General features: G+C 39.5%; 1 non-coding gene across 1 annotated transcript; it reads right to left on the minus strand.

Moving 5' to 3' along the window:
- Positions 1-3309: 3309 nt before the first annotated feature.
- Positions 3310-3451, minus strand: LOC115067012. The gene has a single exon (XR_003846447.1). It is a non-coding gene; the product is annotated as a small nucleolar RNA SNORA67 (small nucleolar RNA).
- Between the last annotated feature and the right edge of the window lie 21013 nt (positions 3452-24464).

Raw genomic sequence — 24464 nt, forward strand, 5'->3', positions numbered from 1 at the left:
TTGTGAAAAGAGCAGCAAAAAACATGGATGTACAAGTGTCTCTGCAATAGGATGAGTTCTTTGGGTATATGCCATGGAGAGGTATAACTGGGTCAAATGGTAGGTTTGTTTTGTAGTTTTTTAAGTGTTCTCCACACTGCTTTCCATAGGAGTTGAACAAGTTTGCAATCCCACCAGCAGTGGATGAGCATTCTCCTTTCCCCATATCCTTGCCAACATTTGGTATCATTTGTTCTCTTGATCTTAGTCAGTCTGACCGGGGTAAGATGAAATCTTAAAGTGGTTTTAATTTGCATTTCCTTAATTGCTAATAATGTTGAATACCTGTTAAGCTGCTTCTAGGCCATATTTATTTCTTCTTTTGAGAACTCTCTGTTCAGCTCCTTAGCCCATCTTTTAATTAGGCTACTTCCTTTCTTTATTGTTTGTTTTTAAAGTTCATTTTATGTACTGGATGTTAAACCTCTGTCAGATCTGTTGCTGGTGAAGATTTTCTCCCGTTCTGGGGGTTTTCTCTTCACTTCCTTGTTGTTTCTTTTGATGTACAGAAACTTTTTAGTTTAATGAGGTCCCATTTTGTTTTTTCTTGACCTTGTTTCCTGAGCAATTGATGTCCAGTTTAGAAAATCCTTTCCTACACTTACATCTTGTAGGTTATTGCCAATGTTTTCTTCTAACAGTGTCAGAGTTTCAGGCTTCACATTGAGGTCTTTGATCCATTTGGAGTTGACTTTTGTGGAAGGTGAAAAGGGTTTAGTTTCATTCTTCTACAGGTGGAGATTTAGTTTTTCCAGCACTATTTCCTGAACATGCTGTCTTTCCTCCAGTGAATGTTCTTGGCCCCTTTGTCAAATATCAGATGGCTAAAATTGCATGAACTCATATTTGGGTCTTCCATTTTGTTCCATTGATCTATTGGTCTATTTTTGTGCCAGTACCATGTTGTTTTTATGACTATAGCTCTGTAATACAGTTTAAAATCTGGTATAGTAATCCCCCACTAGCATTACTCTTAGTGCTCAGGGTTGCTTTGGCTATTCAAGGTCTCTTGTGTTCCCATATGAATCGTAGGATAGTTTTTCCCATTTCTGTAAAGAATGTCATGGGGATTTTGGTTGACATTGCATTGAATCTGTAAGTGACTATTGGTAGGACAGTCATTTTCACAATACTAATTCTTCCAATCCATGAGCATGGGTGGTCCTTCCATCTTCTGATGTCTTCCTCAATCTCTTTCTTTAAAGGTTTAAGATTTCCATTGTAGTTGTCTATAATGTCTTTGGTCAGGTTTATTTGAGATATTTTATTTTATTGCAGCTATTGTGAAAGGAAGTGTTTCCATTACTCTTTCTCTGATTGCTTGTTATTGGTACATAGAAAGACTACAGACTTTTGTAGATTAATTTTGTAACCTGCCACTATACTGAAAGTGTCAATCATTTCTAGGAGTTTTCTGGTGGAATTCTTGGTGTCTCTTGGATATAATATCATATCATCTGCCAAAAGGGATACTTTGATCTCTACTTTTCCAACTATTACTCCTTTAATTTCTTTCTCTTATCTTATTGCTTTTGCAAGAGTTTCAAGCACTATGTTAAAGAGAAGTGGAGATATTAGACAGCCTTGTCTGGTTCCTGATTTCAATGTGGTAATGCTTCCAGTTTTTCTACATTTAGAATGATGCTGTCTGTGGGTTTGTTATATATGGCTTTAATTATGTTGCAGTATGTTCCCTCCAGTCCAATTCCCTCTAGGACTTTGAATGTAAATGCATGTTGAATTTTGTCAAAGGGCTTTTCTTTATCTATGGAGATGACCGTGTGGTTCTTATCTTTGAGTCCATTTAAATGATTTATGACGTTTATTGACACGTATATTGAACCATCCCTGCATCCCTGGAATAAAGCCAACATGATTATGGTAAATACTCTTTTTGATGTGTGTCTGTATGTGGTTTGTAAGTATTTTGTTGAGAATTTTTGCATCTGTGTTGCTTTTCTTTATCTATGGAGATGACCGTGTGGTTCTTATCTTTGAGTCCATTTAAATGATTTATGACGTTTATTGACACGTATATTGAACCATCCCTGCATCCCTGGAATAAAGCCAACATGATTATGGTAAATACTCTTTTTGATGTGTGTCTGTATGTGGTTTGTAAGTATTTTGTTGAGAATTTTTGCATCTGTGTTCATTAAGGATATGGATGTATAGTTTTCTTTTTTGGTTGTATCTTTACCTGGCTTAGGTATTAGAGTGATGCTGGCTTCATACAAGGAATTTGGATGTTCTTTCTCCATTTCTATCTTTTTTGAATAAATTAAGTAGTATTGGATGTAGATCTTCTTTAAATGTCTGATAGAATTCTGCTGTAAATCCATTGGTCTTGACCTATTTTTAGTCAGAAGGTTTTGTATTACTGTTTCAATTTCCTTATGTGTTATGGGTCTGTTTAAACTGTTGATCTCTTCTTGGTTTAGTTTTGGTGATTCCCATGCTTTCAGATACCATTCTATTTCTTTTAGGTTTTCAAATTTAGTAGCCCATAGATTTTTAAAGTATTCTCTTATAATGTTCTGAATCTTTGGTGTCTGTTGTGATGTTTCCCCTTTCATCTCTAGTTTTGTTGATTTGGAGGTGCTCTTTCTTTCTTTTGGTTTGCTGGCTAGGGTCTGTCAATCCTGTTTATCTTTTCAAAGAACCAGCTTTTGGATTCATTGATTCTTTGTATTGTTTTCTTTGTTTCTATTTTATTAATTTCTGCTCTGATTTTTGTTATTTCTTCTTGTCTACTGGGTTTAGGTTTCATTTGTTGTTGCTTTTCAAGTATCTTGAGCATCAATGTTAAGTCATTTATTTGTGTTCTTTCTTATTTTTTAATGAAGGCACTTAGAGCTGTAACCTTCCCTCTATGGACTTCTTTCAGTGTGTTCCAGAGGTTTTGTTGGGTTGTATTGTCCTTTCTATTAGTTCCAGGAATATTTTTATTTCTTTCTTAATTTCTCCTTTGACCCATTCATCATTCAGGAGTGTGTTGTTTAATCTCCTTTTGTTCATGTATTTAGTAGGGTTTCTTCTGGTGTTGATTTTAAGCTTTATTGCATTGTGGTCTGATGGAAGGCATGGAATTATTTCAATCTTTTTCTATTTATTGAGGCTTCTTTAGTGCACCAGTATATGGTTTATTTTGGAGAAAGTTCCATGGGGCACTGACTAGAAAGTATATTCTTTAATGTTTGGGTGGAATATTCGATAGATGTCTGTTAGGCCTATTTTATGTATGGTATTATTTAATTTTTTTTAAAACATGCATGTAGGCAGCCAAAGTGAGGCAAAGGAAGTATGCATCCCTTGCTCTCCAAAAACCTTAGGGAGGCCAGATTTTCTTCCAAGTTGCTATGTTCCTAAGAAGGGCATTAGTTAGCCCCTTGGAGAAGGAATCAGCTTGGACTGTATGGTATTGTTTAATTCAGATGTCCCTCTGTTAACTCTCTGTCCTGTTGACCTATCTAATGAAAACAATGGGATATTGAAGTCCCTAACTATTAATGAGTTGGGATTAATCTGAGTCTTAAAGCCCTGTAGTACTGTTTTATTTTTTATGAAGTTGGGTGCACCAGAGTTTGGCAAATATATGTTCATGATTGTAAATTGTTCCTTGGATCAGAATGAAGTGGCCCTCCTTATCTCTTCTGATTAGTTTTAGTTTTAAGTCTATTTTGTCAGATATTAGAATTGCAGCACCTGCTTTTTTCTTAGTACCATTCAGTATATTTTTTCCCATCCTTTCACTGTAAGGTGGTACCTGTCCTTGAAAGTGAGACGAGTTTCTTGCAGGCAACAAAAAGATGGGTTTTGTTTCTTAATTCATTCAACTAGTCTGTATCTTTTGACTGAGGAGTTCAGTCTATTGATATTTAAAGTTATTAATGAAAGATGTGTATTCCTGTCATTTTTATTTCTGTTCACATTCTTGGTGTAGCTGTGCATTTCCACAGTTGTAACTTCATTAACTTTCTGTAACCCCTTGGGTATAGTCATTCCTTTCTTCAGCTCTTTGTATTGCTTCAAGAACTCTCTGAAGGGCTGGTTTTGTGGACATGAATTCTTTCAGCCTATTTATATCATGGAAGATTTTTCATTCCCCTTTGACTGTAATAGACATTTTGCCTGGGTAAAGTAATCTAGGTTGGCATCTGTGGGTATTTAAAACTGGGAATACTTTGGTCCGTGCTCTTCTTGTTTTCATAGTTTGCACTGAAAAGTCAGCTCTAATTTTGATGGGTTTTCCTTTAAATGTGACATTGTTTTTCTTTTGCAGCTTTCAGTATTGTCTCTTTATTCTGTATGTTTAGTGTTTTAACTATGATGTACCACGAAGAGTTTCTTTTCTGGTCTTCTCTATTTGGTGTTCTATATGTTTCTTGTATTTGTATGGGCATGTCTTTGTTTAATTTTGGGAAATTTTCTTCTATAATCCTGTTGAAGATCTGGCCCACACCATTATCCTAAGATTCTTCTCCTTCCTGTATGCCTATTATTCACAAGTTTGGTCTTTTTATGGTGTCACACAATTCCTGCATATTCCATTTGTGTTTTCTTAAATTTTTCGTAATCTTTGCTTGAGTGGCCTAATTCGTCCACTTTATCTTCCAGTTTTGATATTCTGTTTTCCATTTCACTCATCTTATTGGTGAGGCTTTCTCCTGTCATTTCTAACTGGCTTACTGAGTGTTTTGCTTCTTTCTTCATTTCAGCCTGAGTATTCGTCAATATTTCTAACTCTTTTCTGAATCCATTCAAATGTTTATCCCTATCTTCTTTCAGTTCTTTGATTTCTTTGCATGTTCTTTAAATTCACTGAATTCTTTCATTGTGTTTATAATTGTTCTTTTGAATTCCATGTCCTGTGTTATCTCTAGAGGGTTTTCATTGTACTCCTCTACAGGCCTTTTGGTTCTTGGTGGAGATATATTATTTGGGTTTTTCATGTTATTATTTTTTCACTGTGACTTTGACATGTGGATTTCTTTTGTAGTTTCTGATTCTTATGTGAGACTCAAGCCTTCCTTTGTTGAGTCTAGGTCTGCTTCTTTTTATAAAGTTTATGTTCCTTTGTGGTTTACTTGTTGGGCATGAAAAGCTGGTTGGTCTAGGCTTAAGTTTCACTCTTTTGATTTTATATTGGAGTGGCTAACTTGCTTTCATCTTGCTGCTCAGGAGTTCCCCCAGAGGCCCAAGTTGGATGAGGATCAGATGTGCTTAGGCTTTCTCCTAAGGTCTGGATCCCTCCAGGAAAGATGCTAGCCTCAGGAATCTGGGGGTTGGGCTGGCCTGGGAGCTGGGCCCAGGAAAGATGCTGGCCCCAGGAAGCTGCGGGGCTGGGCTTTCCAGAGATGCAAAGATAGGTGGGGACAGGAAGAGGCCCAGAGGGCTCCTGGGGACTAGAGGAAGAAGTGGGTTTTTCTGGATGCAAAGGATCAGGAAGAAGTGGGGAGTCTGGGCCAGAGGTCAGTCCAGAGGTCCCAGGTGCCAAGTCAAGAAATGGGCCAGTGCCCATGCTAGGAGGAGAGATGTTGTGGGGGAGCTTGGAGGGAGAATGAGGCTGGGGGAGTCTTTAAGTAATCTTTTGAAATTACTATTTTTATTTTATTTTATGTGTATGAGTGTATTGCCTGCATGTGTGTAAGTGCACCCATGTCATGCAAAGTGTGCAGAGGCCAGAAGAGGGAATCTGATCCCCTGGAACTGGAGTTATGGATGGTTGTTAGCCACCATGTTGGTGCTGGGAATCAAACCTGGGTCCTCTGCAAGAGCAGCCAGTTCTCTTAAAAGCTGAGCCATCTCTCCAGCCCTGGATTTAATGAATTTAAAATCCAGCCAACACCAGAGAGTCACATGCCACACTCAGATGGGACATGTTCTCCCAGAGCAATAGTCCAACTATGGGCAGGAACTGGACATAGCTTCCCCCACCCCCTTTTTTCTTTTGCTTCCATCATGGGTTTCTTTTCCAGCAACAGCTTGTATCTAGGAATGATGAGATCCAAAGGTCATTGCTTGGCATGCACAATTACATTTAGCGGCAAGAAACAGGTTTTGCTTCCTTGATTTGAGACCATGAAATTCTTTTTTTTCCTACTATTTGGGGCCTACATACTTGAGTGTAATTTCTCCTAAACTGGTGGTGGGCACATGACTCTCGTTGCTACAACCACATAGCATAAACCAAATGATGACACCCAGAAACTTATCAGTACTACTGAGCCCATAGGAGATCATGATACCCTGGCAATTCCTTTCACCACAGACAGATAAACATATATCCCAATCTTCTTGCAATTTTTTTCTTTTTCAGTCTTCATTTTCTTGAATTCTTTATGGAATCATTGAAATAGAAAATCAAGGAACTCTGACATAGTCACTACTACTATGTCATAAGGTAAATGCACTTATATGTCAGACTAAGGAGGTAATACCACACCTTCATGATGAGATATTGTATTTTGACATTTTTACATGGTTTTACATGGTTTAATCACTGATTTCTAATAAGTATTTTGGATTTTGAAGTTATTTTGCATGACAGTTATACCTGTCTTTAAAGGGGACTATTTTGGGTTTTTGATACTCTTTTGAGTATGATATTTATACTGATTTCTTTAATAAATTTTTCAATTTTTATTTATTTATTTTTTATGTGTATGAGTATTATGCCTGCATGTGTGTAAATGCACCCATGTCATGCAGTGCCCATGGAGGACAGAAGAGGACATTGACCCCCTGGAACTGGAGTTACAGAGAGTTGTTAGCTGCCACGTGGGTGCTGGAATTTGAACCCAGATCTTCTGCAAGAGTAACCAGTGCTCTTAAATTCTGAGCCATCTCTCCAGCCCCAATTTGTACTGATTTCTAAAGGGGATTATTTTAAATTTTTGCATTGTTTTGCATAATATGTTATTATGGTTTAAACTATAATATATTATGGTTTTTAAAGGGGACTTAAGAGTTTTTTTTTAAAATCCATATGCCTCCAATACTAATCAGATACCAAGGGAACTCACACATTGTAATGGCTAGACCTGGGAAGCTCATGTGAATTTTCAGCACCCCAGTGCTAAATCTTGCAAAAGACAAATCGGTACCATCAGATAGCTCCAATAGCTGGAAGCAAAAGCCGTAGCTTCCTTGAGTGGAAGGCTAAAAATATGTGTTCTACTGAGTCTTAATTCCTGCTCTTTCTATACTGTGATTCCAAGTCTATTTTTCTCTGACATAGAATATTTTTCCCCTTTTTGAGATTTGGTTGCTCCCTGTTTGCTTCTATCCATTCCCTGTCATGCCCTGAGCAGCTCTGCTTTTCACTGTCTAGTTATAATGCCATGGACAGACTAAAGGAAAAGAACATTCTGATATCACCTCTTTACAAAATTATTTAGACATTATTGTTTAATATGCTCATTAGTCCTCTAGATTATAGGTACCCAATCCAAGATTATGTATGATGAATTATAATATGGGTTTTCTAATCCAGACAGTAAAAAAGCCCTTTTTAAAAGGAGACTTTATCTTGAGAGCTATCAAGTTTGCTTCTTATTTAGTTTGAAGAAACAAATGCCTTTTTGTGTATACATTGTATTATATTGTCATGTGCTGTTTGAACTCACTGAGAAGCTGACTCTGAAGACGGGGTTTGCCCTCCCACTTCAGATTCGAGCATGTGTATCTCAAAGTATCTTCCAAATCCCTTTCCTGAGTCAGGCTGTATCTTGACTGTATAACAGGGAAGAAGACAACAGAACAGCCCAAGAGTAAAGGTATTGTGTCCTTGAGAACAACTAAGAGATTAACCATTTCCAACAGAGGTTATTATTATTTATCTCATGATACAAAGATGTGCATAGTAAAAAAAAAAAGCTAGAAAGATACTCAATTTCATCATGGCAATGAGAAAAATAATGAACACAAACTAATGGAAATGTATAGTAAGTACCAAGATTTATTTATCAACTTAACGAATGAACCAACAGGATATATCAAAGAAATAAATTAAAGACTGCTTACAGGACAGAGATGACCTGTCTCCTCCAAATCCTCAGTCAGTAGTAAGCCTCACAGTTTTAAAAGAGTTTCCTTAATTGATTTCTACTGAATGTTCTAAACATCAATTTGATCATGTTTTATGATGTAGTTTCTACTTTGACCTGCTACTTATACTCATTCAAAACTCAAAGCACGATTTGGGTAGAATACTTTCTTAACTGTACATAAAAGACTTTTGACTGTCTTATGTTGTATATAAGGTTTATCTGGGAACTTACAAAGTCCCAACCTGTACACATGTAACATTAATTTATTGCATTATCCTTTTGTGTGGTATTTTTTGAGACAGGGTCTCTGTGTAGCCCCCATCTGGCCTGGAACTCACTATGGAGACCAAACTGGCCTTAATCTTACAGAGATCTGCTTGCTTCTTTCTCCTGAGTGTTGGGATTAAAGGTGTGCAGCACCATGCCCAGTTTATACATTATCTTATATATGTAGTTTGGATTCAAATTTATTTTAATAAGATGATGATGTACAGCACTATCTCTTGAGCCAAACAACTGCCATCCTTATGACCTCAGTTGTGCATACAAGCTGGGCTTGTTGACTATGTATGTGCCTTCACAAAAGGAGAGTTAAGCAGGGTCATTGGATCCTCACCTTAGAATCCAACCTTTCCTACCAGCCTATTGTATGCAATTATGCTCTGATTGCACATAGTCTCATGGTCTTGGGGAGAAACTAAAGTACACAGTCTGGAGAAAGCTAGGGAGAAGGGGCTCCACACATCAGGCTATGGAGAAGTCATCATCCACACTGTATAAAGACCCCAGTAGAACTGCTCTTGGGTCACACACAAATCTGTCAGTAACCCCTCACACATGCTCAATAAAAGAAAAGCTCAATAAAATAAAAGAAAGCTCAATAAACTCATTGATTCCCGAGGGTGAACTTTAGTATAATCAAACAATTTTTTGTTACTAGAAACTTTGGAAAGAGTAAACAATGTTTAGTACCCTCTCCTGGTTTGTTTCTCCACTGTTGTGAAAAAACACTCTGACCACTACCAACTTGGGGATGAAAGGGTTTACTTGTCTTATGTCTCCCAGGTCACAGTTCATTAGGGAGCCCATGGTAGGAACTCAGGGCAGGAACCTGGAAGCAGGATCTGGAGCACAGGCCATGGAGGAACTCCGCTTACTGGCTTGCTTCCCTAGGCCCTGCTCAGCCTTCTTTCCTATGCAACACAGGCCCACCTGCCCAGGGGTGGCACCACCCACAGTGGGCTGGGCCCTCCCACATCACTCATCAAGAAGATGCCCTCAGATATGACTGCAGGCCAGTCCAATAGAGGAAATTCCCCAACTGAGGTTCCCTCAACCCAGGTGTGTCAAGTGGACACTAAAGCCATCCAGCACATACTCCCAGGAAGAAAAGTCTCACAACAGATAAATTTATTTGTTAGTATTATTAAGGCTCATAATACGAAGAAAGAAAATCAGTAGGGAAAGAAGGTGTTACATGGATATGGAAATGGAGATATTTTTATAAAAAAGGATTCAAGATTAAGATGGCTAGATGTTTCCAGAATGGAAAAGTGAGAAAGTTTACACAAGTGTTGCTACAATTCCTTCTGGGAGGTACAAATGCCACCTGCCCCTCTCCTTCTACCATCCATATGACAAAACAAGGTATAATTTCTCCAAACTATAGTTTGGGAAACTAAAAAACTTATTGGGCTTCCATACAGAGCAATGGATGAGGGGTTACTTATAAGAGTGTGGGTATCCTGCCCCCGAATCCTGGCAAGGATCTACTTTCCAGCAGCCATCCAAAGTGGCTAAGGTGCGTACCTCATATGTTTCTGCTTAAGTACCCTTAGTTCTCCCCCTGGTACAACTCAGACCAACTGATTGGTTGAGAGGTGTGGCTCTTTCTCCTGGCCTTTCCTTTCTTGTGGAGTGTCAACAGTCAAATTTATTTGTGATGATCCTAAGCAAGCAGGTGCAACCAACCTTGACATTCAGAGGACAATATTATGTCACAGCAGGTTATAAAGGTCTTAGTAGATTTCTTAAGGTATCTGAAAGGTGAGATTTAGATATATATAGATATATAGATAATTTTAAATTTTCTAGGGTCAAAGGTCAGTCAAACCTCTACTTAAATTAGCAAAGCTATTGGTTGTTCTTGTTCACAATTATAAGGGCTAACTTAATGAACAAAATATATGCCTAATCAAGGTTTATTTAGGAATGTTTCATTTTTTACTCAAGCTTTATCTACATATAAATTTGTAATTAAAACTACAAGACTTGTGTAACTAAGTTTCTTGAGTGTTCAATAACCATACTTGGAGGCCTGTACTAATGTGAATGGAGAGGCTTAAAAAGATAATATTTTGTCCTTTTCCTTACAAGGTCAAAAAGGTCCCAGGGGATTATAGACTATATCTTGAAATGTCTTGTAAGTTTGGTGAATCACCTATCCTCTTGTTCAAGCGGCCATGGATACCCCACTAGGTGACCTGTAACCAGTTTCCAGTCCACAAAGAGGAGGGTCAATGCAGAGGAAACGTCTCATTCATGATTCCAAGTGAAGGCAGACATGGTTGGGCAGGACCTTTGACTTATCTTCACATAGATGGAACTGGTGAAAGGAGCCAGGAACTATTCCCAAGCCCATGTGACCCCTGAGGACAAGATCCCTAAATGACCTTAAGTGTAAAAATAAATTTATTTGGGCCAACTGTATGGTCTTAAACACCCAAAAGGAAAGTATAACCAAAGAGTAAAGTCATCAGTATATTTCGTATATTTCTTTAAGAGTTCATACACTTCCCAGACATTAGGCTTAAGTCTATATAAAAAGTTATTTTGACAATTATTTCTCATTGATGATTTTGTTCTTAACCAGAAAGTGCGCCTCAGATGTAAGACTTCAAATCTTGGTCTCCAATACTGTACTGCCCACCTGTAGCTAAGGGAGACAACCAGCTATTTTTCTAAAATGATGGATATTTTTTCCCCTATCTAGAAGTCTTTGAGAGGGAACTGACACTGATTATAACCAGTCCAACAGCTATCAAAATACCTGAAAGCAAATCCTGAATCCATCACTCTAGAGTCCAGCCTTGGAAGACAAAAGAAAAATGAAGAGGAACCCAATAAAGGGATGCTTTCGCTTCCCCAACATTAGCTTAAGTCCATATGAGATGTTATTTAGACAATTCTCACTAATAACTGTCTTCTTGATAAGAAACATGCAGTCCAGATCTAAGACTTTAGATATTGGCCTAATTCAATATTTTAGTATCCACCTTCCTGCTATTGTTTTAACCTAAAAATTAAATGATGGCTAAATTTCTTCTCTCCCTCTCTAGTGGGATTGTTATACTGTGATTCTAGCCACTCCCAACAGTTATCAAAGTGCCTGAAAGCAGTTCCTGAGTTCAAAAATGTGAAATCCAACCTTGGAGACCAAAAGAACCAAGAAGAATCCAACAGATGGATACCCTTGTGAGCCCATCAAGAGATTCTAATGGACATTGATTTGGACATTTAAAAATACTCCCTGTTCTGGATTCTCCTGGTTCCTGCCTAGAACTTGTAATGTTAATGACTCTTGCCTTTACTTCCCCCTCATGTATACTTTTCAGGTACCAGTCAAGGACTTCTTTTCCTCCCTTCAGCTAACCGTTGTGCATTTGGGGGGGGGTCTTTAAATAGTCCTACTGAAGGGTTTTCCCCAATTGCCACACTGCATGACCCTGTTAAGCATGGAAGAAGCCAGAATGATTACTGCCCAATTCTCTATTGGCAATCAGGGTAACCTCTTCAGAGGGGGACATGATAAGAACAGGTGGTAGAAACTGGCCAGGCAGTTCATGGTAAAAAGATCCCATAGCAAATTAACGAGTTTCTTTCCTTGCTAAAAACCAAGAATATCCTTAGGACTCTTGGCAGCTTAGTCTATACCAAATACTGGAAATGTCAAAAATATTTGGGATCTTTCATCTAATCCTTAAAAGATTTTAGGGTTATCTCTTTGGTCAGGGAATGTTAGAGTAGCCAAAAGCCACATTAAAAAAAAATTAAGAAGAAAGAGTACATGAAGTTATCAGAAAAAAGTGATAGAGAGATATGAGAGGAGTTGGAGGGGAGGGAGTGGGCATGGATTTGATCAAAGCACCTTATATGCATGTATGAAATTCTCAATAATTATTTATTTAAAAATATATATACAATGAAAGTTAAGGGTATAAAAATAAGGATAAGAAAGCATAGACTAAAGGTGGACATAGTGGCACATGTCCTCAATCTCAGCACTTGGGAGGCAGAGCCCAGCAGATCTCTGTGAGTTCAAGGCCAGCTCAGTACACTCAGGGATCTCCAGGCCAGCTGGAGTCACAGGGAGACCCTGTCTTAAAAAAAAAAAAAAAAAAAAAAAAAAGAGGAAGAAAACAAAAACAAAAATGAAGGATTTGCCAACATGGGGTCAACTTTGGTGGAATAATAAAGGTTTCCATTAGCTCTGCTCTTTTTTTTTTTTTTTTAAATCCTAACTAGTTTATTGGGCTTGCTAATAGAGCATAGGATGGGGGTTTATTTACAGAAGAGTAGCCCCCCCCCCGTTTACAGCTGCACTGGAAAGTCCACACTCAAGTATATATCCTAGACTCTGTGACTTCCCCACAGCAACACAAAATGGTGAGAGAGGTACCTAATGGTGTTCTCAGCTTATATATCTTTAGCCCCTCCCCCACATGCAGTAATTTCCATTGATTGGGTGGGAAGGGTAAATGACTCACCCCTCGACTCCTTGATGAGCATGGGAAGGAGGTGTGACTATAACTTGCTGGCATAGTGATTGAAGGACACCCCCAGTTAACACTCTACCCCTTCCTCCAGCCCTTACATTCTTTCCAGCAACCTGTTCTGCAAAGTCCCTGAGCCTTGGAGGGGGTGGTAGGTGTGGGATGATCTTCTTCCCATGTGGCAATACACTGAACTTTTGGGTCTCGTCTGTTTTCCATGGGCCCATTTCAGTGGAATTCCATCTACTAAAAAAACACAAAGAGCAAGAAGCAAGATCATCTAAACAATGGCTGCTATAATAACTTAACCTATAGGTATAAACCCAAATGCTTGGACAGTACTTTAGCAGGTGCATCACATCCATCTAACAAAACAATTGCAGTGGTGTCCCACTGGGAACTATATTCTCCCCTGGCACAGGGGGTTGGCCTGGTCTACAGTACCAGATGTGTGTTCCACCCCTAAGAGTGGGCATTTTATCCAATAGAAAATTTGCTGGTTGTACATACACTAGATGCTCCACTATTGCACCAGCAGGAACATCTTGTTTGGTACATTGATAGAGCAACACTCAAGGTTCATCATTGAGCAGAATTATAAGGGACAATTCTTCCCCAGTCATCTGCATATTGCCTTTTGTCACCATGAAAGCCATCCATCCAGTGGCAGGGAGTTTCCAGCTTAGTCCAAGCTTGATTTCTCCCTCTCTTGTCCTCACATTTCACAGTATCTTCAGCAATAGGTTTTTTTTCTGGTGTACAAGCAACGTTATTACCAATGGCCTTAATTGTTTTGGGGACCTCTAGGGCCCCTCAGGCCAACAGCTCATAGGGGTGGCAATCCACTTCTGGGACTGGGATTTTTATTTAACTACTGTATTGCTTCTGGAAGGGCATTAAGGGCATTCTTCCATCCTTTTAGGGTTCCTTCTGTGCTTGGCTTTTTTTTTTTCTTTTTTTCTTTTCTTTTTTTTTTACTGTGTATCTGGAATTTTTTTTCCCCTTTATTCCCATTGTTCTTTGTATAGCCTAGTGCCATTTTTTTTAAGATGGAATCAAAACTTAAATGCTTTTGTGATGCAGTCTAAGTCCAGCATCTTTCTGGAGATTTGTATATTTTATTCAATTCAAAATTCTTGAATTATTATTATTTTAAGTTATGTATATATGTGTGTGTTTGTATGGGGATGAGTGTGACTGCAGTGTCAGACCCCACACCATGTGACATGGGTACTGGGGTCCTCTACAAGAGCAGTAGGGGTTTGTAGCCATTGAGCCATCTTTCCAGCCCACATTTAAGTGTGTGTGTGTGTGTGTGTGTGTGTGTGTGTTCGTGAGAGTATGTGTGTGCTTGTGTGTGTGTGGAGGTGAATGTCAGAGGTCAACCTGGTCTTGGTCTCTCACTGGAACCTGACACTCACTGATTAGCCTAAACTGGCTGGCCAGAGCCCCAGGGATCTGCCTGTCTCCACCTCTGCACTACTACAGTTACAAATGGGCACCACCCTCTTGGCAATTTACATAGGTGCTAGGAACTGAATTTAGGTCTTCATGCATCCATGGCAAACACTTTATGGACTGAGCTAGCTCTCCAACCCCTAGCTTCTCCAAAGTTTTTATGCAGCTTTCGTATCTATAGCAAGATTTTCATCAGTTATTTCAGGTATATATCAAGTCTTTCCAAAGCATTCTAATCTAATTTCATAGAAGTATTTCTTTATCATTTACCCCTATGCATTCGTGATTCATCATATTACACAGCATTCAGATAAGTGATATGATTCCAGTTACAAACACACAAGGCAAAGCTAACTACTTCCTGGTGATTCTTGAACTAAGAAAGTGGAAACAGAAATGCCAGGAGCTGTGCTCAGCCACAGGAGGCATCACCGAGCAAGTACCATACAGGTAACTACAAGTATAGATTACTTAAGGAACTCACTGATTAGGTATCCAACGAGATGTTTTATCAAATCACACTATCTTCTCTATATATGCAAAAAAGCCTGATATCCCATCATGATACAAATCCTAAAGAAACAAGGAATAGAAGGAATGTACCTCGATACAATAAAGACATACACCAAATCTGTAGGTGGAAAACTGAAAACATTTCCTCTAAATGTAGAAATGAGACCAAGGTGTCTATTCTTTCCACTCTTATTCAATAAAGTACTTCGACTCCTAGCCAGAACAAATAAAGAGACTGTAATAAAAAGGATACAAATAGGAAAGGAAGACATCAAATTATCCCTATTTATAACAGTTTGATCCTGAAGACAATACCAGAAAACTCAAGATTTGATAAGCAATCTGCAAAATCAACACACTAAAATTGATAGCTTTTCTATATAATTAATAATGATCATGCTAAAAAAGTGATCAGGTAAACAATCCCAATTTCAGTAAGCTGGAAACAAATCCCTAGGAATAAACCTAACCCAGAAGTGAAAGATTTCTGCAGTGAACACTTTAAAATACAGAAGAAAGAAATTTGACACTAGAAGATGGAAATATCTTCCATGTTTATGAATCAACAAAATTGATACTGTGAAAATGGTTGTATTATATATATATTCCACAAAGTGGTCTATATAATCAATGCAATTCCCATAAAAATCTGAAGACTTTCCTCACAAAAATAGAAAAACATCCTAAAATTCATATGGAAACTCAGAATGTCCCAAATAGTCAAAGTATGAACAGAAAAGCAATGCTAGAGTATCACAATATTTGCCTTCAAATAATGTACAGAGCCATAGCAAAAAAAAAAAAAAAAAAATAGCACGACTCTGACACAAAAACAGACACATAGACCAATGGAATAGAATAGAAGATTCAGAAATAAACCCACTCAGTTATAGTAACCTGATTCTTTTTATGAACATGCCATATATATGGCATGTTTACACACACAGACATACACACACACAGACGTACACACACGCGTGCGCGCGCGCGCGCGCACACACACACACACACACACACACACACACACTGGTGAAAAGACAGCCTCTTCAATGAATGGTTCTGGGGAAACTCTCACCCCACACCAAAATCAATTCAGAATAAATAAAAGATAATGTAATATGAGTATGTCTGAAAGTCCTAGAGAAAAATACAGGAAAAAGATTTCAAGATGTAGGCACAAGGCAAGGACACTAACAGCTAATAACTGACTAATTAAACTGTGTGAAATAAAAAAGCTGCACAGCAAAGGAAACAACTGAGTGAGAATGAGAGAAAATATTTGTCAATTATACATCTGACAGGCAATTCATATCTACAATATATAAGGAGCTAAAGAGACCATCAAAATACCAAATATTCCCACCAATAAATGGTAAAATGCACAGATAATTTTCAAAAGAACAAGAACAAAATGCCAATGAATATGTAAAAATATATTCAATAACCTCTGATTCAATTCAATCAGAAAAATGGAAATCAAAACTGCACTGAGATTCCACCTCATCCAACTCAGACTGGCTATCATTAAAAGACTAACAACAGGGGCTGGGAGATGGCTCAGTGGTTAAGAACACTGGTTGTTCTTGCGGAAGACTTGGGTTCAAATCCTAGCACCCACATGGCAGCTAACAACTGTCTGTAACTCCAGTTCCAGGGGATCTGACAGCCTCTTCTGTCCTCTGTGGGCATTGCATGACATGGGTGCACTTACATACATGCAGGCAATACATGCATACACATAAAATGAAAATAATAAATAAAAAATATAAAAAGCAACAACAACAAATATCAGTAAGGATGTGGGGAAAGAAGACTCTTGTACAATGCTTTGGGAGTATAAACTAGTGCAGTCCTTGTGCAAATCAGCATGGAGTAGCCTAAGAACTAAAAATAGAACTACCCTAAGATCTATGACCTCTCCAGCCATGTATATTTGGTTATGTTTAGGCTCCCTCATGGGACAGAGGACCAGGCCAAAGCACAGAGAATGAGTTTGCAGATTGTAGTTCCTTGAACTGGACTCCTATATTAAAATCCACCTACCTAGGGCTCAGGGACCATTGCAGAAGAGGGGGCAGAAAGACTGTAAAAACCAGGGAGGAGGTGAATGACCATATGGAAATAGAGTCCTACAGGCTCCTGGGACTCTTCTCATACAAACCCACACAGTATTGGTATCAGCATGAACAAGAGTGATGCAAACTCAAGCAGACAAAAACCCAGCACAGGACTGTGGAAATGGACAGCAGGCCCCAATCTTAGTCAAAGAATTATTGGCAGCTGATTACAACTAGGGGAAGAAGAGCTGATCTTCTTAAAGGGAGGGACTCCAGATAGGCTAACTAGACCTCAGTGGATGAACTTGCACTGAGGGATGTCTGGAGACACTAACTTGACATGATAGGCCTTATTACAATTGACAGAATACATGAATTCCAGGTGTAGGGGGAGGCTCTGGGAGGTTGCCAATGTGCAAAGGGGTATAAAAATGACTAAGTTGTTCTATATGAAATACACAAAAATTCAAATTTCCAAAAAAATTTCAAAAAAATAAAAATGTACTGCCACATGACCCAGCTACACTGCTGCTAAGAATACACCTGAAGGAATCTAAGTCAGCATGCCAGGAAGATACCTGCAGACCCAGGTGAATTGATCCCCAGTCCTTCTGTTCTCTTGAAGTTCCTACTGGAACAGTTTAAACCTCTTAGGTAATTGATGCATCTGGAAAGGGAGGTGGGTGTACAGGGAATTCTGAAGGAAAAATAATTCATAAAATATTACTATAGATATGCATGACTTTTTCAAAGGGCTTAAAACAAAGAGAGTGGCATCACCTAATGTGGGATTTGGGTGGCAGATAAAATAGTGGAGCCCTGCTTGTGTATTCACTTAGCTATGGTGTGATAGAATTTCTTCTGTAACCTGAGAGGCTATATCTAGGTCATCAGACTTGTTCTACAAGGGAAATAGAAGTATACAGCTGTGTGCTGGACATTCAACATTTCAATGAGCAAGATAGGTTGTTTAGAAACACACATACAGTGCATGGAAGGGTTTTGTAAGTGGTTTGCTGCTATGTAGACCTGTGTCCTGATTCCATGCTGGGAATTCTCTGTCACTGTGTATTTCAGGTTACCACTATTCATCACTAAATGTGAGGTGAGAAAGGATGTGCCAGTTGGCTTTCTCACAGCTACCTGCTTACTACAGCATGACAGTCATTTTTAGGGAAGAGATGGGAGCAGAATGGGGGAGCAAAACAAGGTTAACGTCTTGGCTTGTTGATGCAAAAGCACAACTTTCACCTCAAAGAGGATCAAAGGGGATAAGAGATAATTTTTTTCTGGAGCAAAATATGAGTGTCCATGGCTGAGAAACACAGATTTAGGTCACCCCAAATTCTATGTTCCAATGAAGTAGCAATTTCATGAACTTTTTGTAGTAACATGACAAAGAAAGTCATATATCAACATACTTTTCAAATACGTTGGTGAGTACATTTGGTATGTGCGTTGTAGAAAAGCAGGGAGGTGGTTTTGTAGTTATTATGTGATTTGATTAATAAATAACTAAAAATGAAGGATATATATGAAGTCAAGAGCAATAACGCATTATTGAACCAAAAAATTTTAAAAAAAATTATTGTAATATAGAAAATCTTAATTATCTTTATACCCCTTCCTCATTTACCCCCTCTCCTAGCTTCCCTCCCTCTGGAATTCATGTATTCTGTCATTTGTAATAAGGCCTATCATGTCAAGTTAGTGTCCCCAGACATTCCTCAGCACAAGTTCATCCACTGAGGTCTAGTCAGCCTATCTAGAGTCCCTTCCTTTAAGAAAATCAGCTTTTCCTCACCCAGAAGTAATCAGCTGTCAATAATTCTTTGACTAAGATTGGGGCCCGCTGGCCGTTTCCACAGTCCTATACTGGATTTTGTCTGCTTGTGTTTGCATGGCTCTTGTTCATGCTGACATCATTACTGTAGGTTCATAGAGAAGAGCCCCAGGAGCCGTATTGTCATGCACCACCTCCCTGGCTCTTACAATCTTTCCATTCCCTCCTCTGCAATGGTCCCTGAGCCCTGGGTAGGTGGATTTTAATATAGGAGTCCTGTTCAAGGACCCGTAGTCTGCAGAATCTTATTCTCTATGTTTTGGGCATTTGTGACCTTTTGTGTTCCTGGCCCTCTGTTGCATGAGGGAGCTTCATTGATGAGAACTGAAGGATACATTAGTGTTCTCTTCATCTTTGCTCTATGTTTCATGACCCTTAGGTGTAGAGGTTGCATTGTAGATGTGCCACTTAGGCTTGTGCAATTCACAGGTAATCTCTGTATATGACCAGTTGTGAAACTCTGTAATCATCTCTGTCTGTTGAAAAAGAAGCATCTTTGATGGTTGGTGACTTGGATATTTCTCTGTAAATTTAAGGATCCATATTTTGCACATAGTAATAAATTACATTTGTCTAGGGATGTGACAGCTTTGGGGTTTTCTCTAAGATCTTTGACCTCTCCAGCTATGTGTATTTGGCTATGTTTACAATACCACACATGAGTTTCCTCCCACTGAGTGGATTTTAAGTTCAATTAGGTAGCTGTTGATTATCCTCAAGATAAAAGTGTCACTACTGTACCAATGTTGTTTGCTGTGCTGGTCATTGCTGTGGTTTTTAGGCCTTAAAGCTGGGATTGGACCATCGACTGATTTGCATCAAAAATTTTTATTAATCCTATTCCATGCAATTAATTGTGTTGCCATATAAGGAAAATGGGGTATGACATGGAGGATGTGAAAAAGCTCAAAATACCCTTTCAGATGTTGAAATGCTGCTAAGACCTGGAAGCTGTGGGCAGAGCTGGATGCATGGAGGACAGGCATGTCTTTGTACTTTACTTGGTAACCTTTTTGACAAATTCAAGAAGCTATGAGAAAACCTAGAAACCTCAGGACACGCGACCCATCTTCTCAGGTAATCAGAAGCAGATTTATTTTTAAAAAATATTTTATTTGTTGTTTTTATTTTATGTGTATGCATATATTGCCTGCATGTAGGTAAGTACACCCATGTCGCACAATGCCTGCAGAGGACAGAAGAGGCTGTCAGATCCCCTGGAACTGGAGTTACAGACAGTTGTTAGCTGCTATGTGGGTGCTGGGATTCGAACCCAGATCTTCTGCAAGAACAGTCAGTGTTCTTAACCACTTAGCCATCTCTCCAGCCCTCACCCCCAAAGCAGAATTGTATCAATACCTGGGAATGGTGACAAAGGAAGGAATTGCCACAGTGGAGAACAAAGGCCCTCTGCAGTGCTCAATATGCCCCAGAGACCACTGTGGACTACAAGGAAATAATTGCTTCCAAAGGAACCTAGTGAGAAACCACAGAATCTAAATGAGCTGGCTAACTGGCTGTGCTCAGAACCAGACTGTGACATTAAAGGACATGATTGGGGTCATGGTCTTTGTCTGTAAATCAGCACTTTACCCTCATAACTAAACAAGCCTGCTCTGCAGTAGCCCCCAGAGCAGGAAGCACAAGAATCAACCATTTCTCACAGAAACCAGTGAGGGTGAAAGGCCACTGCTGGAACCTAGTCTCCTCTAAATTTCATCCCACTTGAGACTCTGAGTGCTTTAAAGAAACAGAGCAGACCCTGGAAGTTAACTGTCGAACTTCTACAGAGACAGCCTTGGAGTGAATATAGGCTTGTGTTCATGCTGTTGTCACCATCTTTAAATGCTTGCTTTTTGAATAAAGTTCTTCATTTTAATTTTGCACCAAACCCTGCAAATTATGTGACTAATTCTTCTCAGTATAATGTACTGTTTATTTAAAAACTAGAGGTTGTAGTCACAAAGAAAATCAAGATGATTCATTGAAGTAGACAGGAAGGTTACGGAAGTATTTGAATGTAGTGGGTGCAAGTGTTCTTGTCCACCATGACTCATGTAGCTCTCAGTCTCAAGGCTCTTCACCTTCCTTTGTCCTTGACCTGTGGACTCTGGTGTTTCTGTACACTCCCTCCCCAGGCCTCATTATGCGACCTCTGACTATTCTAAATCCAAAGTCGCAAACTTCACAAACATGCTTGGTCAAACCGAACTTACTCTTCCATGAAGACCTCCTACCACCCACCCAGCTTCAATCACCAGATCACTCTTCAGCTGTACTGTATGTGGGTGCTGCCCTTTCCCCAGGATACCCTGGAAATGAACACTCACAGTGAAGGTAGGAGACCAGGCCTGATCTCTGCCCCAGCTCAATTTCTGTTTTGCTTTTATATCACTTCTTACAAGCTTCTTGATGAAGCATATTCGTTTTTGTATTCTTAACACTTATGATGTTTGTGGAACTGAACACCCTTTTCTCAGGTCTTGATCCATGACCTGTCCCCTGGCTTTTTCATCATCACCTGGAACTTCAGGGAAGAAAGTGGGCAGGGGCAGAATGCCCACATCTTCACTCTTCTCACTGTCTAGGAATGGGGTTTCCCAGCTTGCCCCTTCGGCCTTCCAGTCCCTACTCATTCCAGCCCTCCCTTTGTCATCTGTCTTCTCTACTGTTCATTTCCTATGCACAACCCTCCAGACTATGGCTCCCGCTCCTTCCCTAGCCTCATTTCTTGCTGACCTGCACTCTAATCAGGCTTCTTTCTCTCAGTCCTCAGTTCCTGCCACCCATGCCTGGGATGTCTTTTCTCTTCCTACTCAAATCTTGCTGGCACCAGCACCATACAAGTCCTGATCTAGAAAAACGTAGGTAGCAGCTAGCTGAGGGGGAAAGGTGCAGGTAGCAGCTAGCTCTTTAAAGTTTCACTATGCATTCTGAATTCTAATTTTTCAAGCCTTTGGGGATAAGCATGGAGTTAGTTAGGATTAGGGGAAGTCAGGACTCCAGATCTTCTCTCTTCCCAGTGCTCATTCAATTGCTGTTGTGTGATAGATAGGGAGAGCTAGGAACAGAGAAGGGATAATCAGTGTTCGATGTAGAAAGAAAGCACTGGGAAATGGGATAATGAAGAGATGCTGGGAAAATGACTACCATACCCTACCCCACAGGCAAATGCCAGTGTTCATAATCATTACATGGGAAGGAACTTTCAGATCCTCAGAGCTCAGGGAAATGGATGCTGTCAGTTTTGTAAAACTACAGTTTGTGCTGAGGCATCAATTTCCTTTCCAAATTTCCATAAATGCGGAAAACCAAATTTTAAGTTGTAAAACCTTTCTGGCTAAGTCAACTAGAAGAGTGTATCCTGACACTGCCATCTGTGGAGCAGTCGTGTTCTGACAATATGAGTAGCAGGGTGCAGGGCAACAGTCTCCATGGCCAGCAACTGGCCTTCTGGGAGTTAGTTGTGTGTGTGTCAACTTGTCAGAGTTACCCAAATACTTGGCCAAACATTATTCTAGATGTTTGTGTACTGTAAGAAGTATGTAAATCAACAGACTTTGAGTAAAGCAGCTGAACCTCAATGTGGATTTGCCTTGTTTGGTCAGAAAAAGTTTTATTTTCAAAAAGGCTAATTTTATGTAGCTGTAGAGCTGGCTCAACAGTTAAGAACACTCACTGCTCTACCAGAGGACATGAATTCAATTTCTAGCACCCATACCAGGTGGCTCATAACATCTTGTAACTAGCTCCAGGGGAGTCAATATCCTCTTCTGGTCTCTGTGGACAACTGTACACCTATGGCATACATTCACATAGACACATACACAAATAAAATAATTTTCACCAAAGAAGGACTGATGTCAGCAGCCCATCTTAGCCGGAGGGCTTGCCAGATCTCTCGCTCATTCTGTCTCTTTCTGTCTCTGTCTGTCTGTCTGTCTGTCTCTCTCTCTCTCCCTTCCTCCCTTCTCCTTCCCTCCTTCCCTCCCTTCTTTATCTGTTTATCTGTCAGAACCCTAGTTAACACACACCCTACATAAGCCCGGAAAATTCTTTAGAAAGTGAATTCATAACACCTCAATACTGACCCTGTGCCCACTCTAACTTTAAAGACAAATCATCCTAGTAACTCTGTCTTGGAGAAACACAACAGGTATCATTTGTAGACAAGAAAGGAAAAATTAAGTCAAACATAAAATCCACTTTGATAGACAATAATTTTGTAGTGCAATATGTGATTCTTTTTGGTAAGAAGTAACTTTAATGGCCCTCCAATGGGAGAAAAAGAAAAGTAAGAAAGAGGAGGAGGTAGATGAGGGAAGATGTTCAAGAAAAATCTAAAACAAAAAGCAGTATCTGTCCAGGATGAATCAATAGGTTAGTCGAGCCCTTTTCTAGTAAAATGATCTACAGTTGAAAGAAAAGCAACCACAAAGGGTTTTTTCCTCTCGCACTCTCTCCCCCTCCCTTATAATTAGAACACAGTCAATTTCAATCTTATTTAAACTTTCTAAAGTGAATCTTCTTCCATAGAGTGCTTTCTTAGTAATGTTAGTGATTCACTTTTTAAACTTTTCAAGTACTTAATGTTCCTTAGCATTCAATATCTAATGAATTGGCTAACGGTTGCTATGCGTGAATGTTGCTAAGTATCATAACAAGGCAAACATTTTTCATAGACTTGTGTGAGTATTTGAGTGGGAGAGGAAGGGATACTGTCTGTTTCTGACAGATAAAAAGAATCTCTGAATTTGAAGTCAAAATATCTAGGTCCCAGTCTAAGCTGGAACTACCAGGTCATCTTAAGCAAAGCTATTACCTCTGACCCACAGCCATCATTTTATTCTCAATATACAACTGTCTTCATGGCAGGTGAGGGTATCTTACAAGCAGGTTCTTTGTTCATATTGAAAGAGTTCATGGAGGAGGATATGAGAGGGTCAAGAGGACATCACAAGAGTCTCATCCAGGAGCCCTGGTGAGGAAGAACCACAGGACCCCTCTGTGCTGACAGGAAAGCCTAGAATTGAGTCAGCCTAGAACATGGCAGGAAAAGTCATAGAACATGGCGGCACTGAATGAAAACTCACTGCATAACCTGGAGGTCAGTCCAGACCCTCTTTGGTAGTAGATGGTAGACTACAGTTGTGATCCCTGCCCTGGTGGGGAGGAACTCTGGCTTATAGATCAAGAACACCCAGGTGGCTAGTTTCTGAGGGAGGTCTAGCTCCTCAGGAATCGTGCCTTGAAAGGGACAGGTCTTGACATCAAGAAACACATGTGTAAAAAAATTCAGCTCTCCTTGAATTGTGGAAATGATAATACGCACAAAGGACCTAGCATAGTGCTTGCTATGTAAAACAGTGCTTGGATGACAGCTGTCATTGTGCTCACTGTCACCATTATTATTAATAATCATGAAATGGGAGAAGATGGGGAAGTTAGTCTGTGGACAAGGAAAACTAGGTTATTTCTGAATTACTTTAGAGGGGCTTAAAAACATTTGGTTTCGCTGAATAAGCAGAGCATAGTCATAAACTGATGTAACCCAGAGGATTTATCTGCCAGACCATCTGAACCATGACTGACAGGAGGTTTCTGGCAAGGAAGCTAAGATGTGAGGCTCCTGTGGGGAGTGCCAGTGTTCCCACCATGGGGAGTACCCAGCACAACTCTGGAGCTCAAAGATGCCTCCAGAATGCGTGTAAGTGAGATGGTTGTGGTAAAG

This window comes from Nannospalax galili, unplaced genomic scaffold, assembly GCF_000622305.1.
Source record: "Nannospalax galili isolate Female #2095 unplaced genomic scaffold, S.galili_v1.0 scaffold64, whole genome shotgun sequence".
Taxonomy (NCBI): domain Eukaryota; kingdom Metazoa; phylum Chordata; class Mammalia; order Rodentia; family Spalacidae; genus Nannospalax; species Nannospalax galili.